At 43.8% G+C, this 2,520-nt stretch overlaps 1 pseudogene; it reads right to left on the minus strand.

Annotated features, from left to right (window-relative positions):
- Nucleotides 1,508-1,857, minus strand: LOC102174797 (annotated as a pseudogene).

A 2,520-nucleotide genomic window follows, 5' to 3' on the forward strand; every position in this document is an offset into this window, starting at 1 on the left:
AGATACCTCATCTGAGCCTCACAAAATTTTCTGCAATGAGTAGTGCAGGGATTACTCTTCTTATTTACAGATGAGGAATTAGCCTCAGAAAGATCAGCAAGACTCAAGGTCCCATGGACCCAGACCTGGGCTTGGAACTCCTTCAGTGTGATGCTCTCAGCACTGCTCCTCACAGCAGCTGGAGTGCCGGGAATGCGAGCTTTGCGGTGTGAGGCAGATGCTCCCAGGCTTTGCAGTGCCCCTATCCCAAGCTCTCAACTCCCACTGGCATCAGTTAATTAATTCTTGGCCTCTATTGCAGTTGCCTGGAAGTCACGCAAATGTTTTGACCAGCATGGCTCTAAGTGCTCTTTAACTAGGGCTAGTAATCCAGTGTTCCTGCTGGGGACAGCCTTTACAATTAGGAAAGGGGCCAGAGGATCTTCCAAGCAGGCACAAACTACAGAAGCTCAGCCATAAAGCCTTACTAGAATGAGGCACCAAGCAGCAGTCAGCTAGGTGGGCTTTTTCCTGTCCTATTAAGGAGAAGTTAGATTCCCCAAAGAGAAAACAACATTAAAATGCCCAGAGTTCATTTGGCTTAATGTTTAGTACCACTGAGTTGAATGGAGGGATGAACACAGTTGTTGGGCAGGACATTTTCCCTTAATGCTCTGTATTCCCACCTATACACTATTCCCTGACTATTCCAGAAAAGTTTCTTTCTTACAATCTTTTGAACTCATTGAAAAATTTCAAGTGATATTAGAGTCTTACAGGAATAATGTGCTTTAGCAATAGCTCTGGTAAAATTGAGGAGTTGGTGATAATTATTTCCTTGGTTTGTAGTGTAGTAGACATACCATGGAAGAGGGGGTGGCAACCCACTCCAGTATTCTTGCCTGCAGAATCCCATGGACAGAGGAGACTGGCAGGCTACAGTCTGTAGGATCGCAAAGAGTCGGACATGGCTGAGGCGACTTAGCACACATGCGTGCAGACATACCATGGGCTTTGGAGTCAACGTAAATTATCTCAACTCCTTTACTTTCTGGCTGTGTCATCATGGGAAAGTTTGTGGACTTCCTTGAGCATCAAAGGTTTCTTCAAAGGATTAGTTGTAAGGATTAGAAGAATGACATTTAATATATCTAGTACAGTGCCTGGTACACATGATTGGTCTTCAATGAATGGAAAATATTACTATGATGGTTAAAAATCACTTTTTCCCTGGGAACTCAATGTGAACTCCAGCATCTCTTCTAAGCCTGACTTTCTGGTAATGTAAGTTCCTCTGGTCCTTTACTTTTATTATAAATGTCTTATGTTGTGTCTTCCATAGTTAGGGCCCATGTGATTATTTAACCCACGAATACTCAGTAATATTAATTTATAATCTTGCTGGTGAGATAGGATGTTGGTAACAGATCTAGGCATAACAGGTGAAATGAGTGATGCAGACAATTGGTGCTATGGGATTTCTTTTCTCTTTTTAACAACTGATTATCAGTTTATTTAAAAGGTTGACTTAGGCATCAGCAGTGGTGACTTCCACCTTGACTCCTGGCTCATTACTGATGGACATGATCTGCTTGACAATCTCAGAAGGACTGTGCAGGTCAAGGAGTCGCTTGTGGATTCTCATCTGTAATTGATCCCAAGTCTTAGAGCCTTCACCTCAAGGAGTTTTCCTTGTAGTTATTCTCAGTCTTGGCGGGCCTCAGAGTCTGATCAGGTCCTTTCACTTTCAGATTCTTTTCCTTCCTACCGCCCATCAGGTCAGCACATACCTTCTTTAGAGACTTCACATTGCGGCTGGTGAGGGTGATCCTCCAACTTTGGCTCCAGCGGAGTATTACTGGCGTCTTTAAAGGGCATGGCTGTGGTGTGATCTCCTGACCGGCTTGTTCCTCAGCGAGAGCCAACACTGGGGAGGCAGGAGCAGGAGTGAGTGGCTCAGGGCTCCGCTACAGCAGTGTCTGAGTCTTCCTCAAAGAGTATGGGATTTCTAATAAAGAAAATATGACCATGGCCTGGGATTTCTGAGAACTTACCCAGACAGTCAATAATTATCACTTGCATAGACGAGGTGGGGAATTCTGGAATCTGGAGCCAAACCTGGCTAGCTAATGACAGCAGATAGAGAGGTGAGAGATTGACTGACTTTCAGGTATTGATGGACAAAACATGGTGTTTCAGGGGTAATGGAAATAGATCAGAGTTCAAGCATGTAACTGGCCAGGAGGTCAAGATAAAGCATCTAAGCTGTCCCAATAGGTAGGCAGTGCCCAGTGATGGGGACTTTGGGGAAGATAATATTCAAAAGTCAAAGAATATAGTCATGCGCAGTAAGTCTTCTGCTGACTGAATTCCACTTCCTTTGGCAGAAGATTTGGGGAATTATCCCAGCCCTTGAAGGTTTGCAGGGTCCAAATTGTGATAGTGGGGTGAGATAGAGACAGTGTAAATAATTCTAAAATTTAAGTGAATATGTGAATCTTACGACAATGCTTCTCAAAGTCTCTGGACCATCTGTTTTAA

Source organism: Capra hircus, chromosome 3, assembly GCF_001704415.2.
Source record: "Capra hircus breed San Clemente chromosome 3, ASM170441v1, whole genome shotgun sequence".
Classification (NCBI taxonomy): domain Eukaryota; kingdom Metazoa; phylum Chordata; class Mammalia; order Artiodactyla; family Bovidae; genus Capra; species Capra hircus.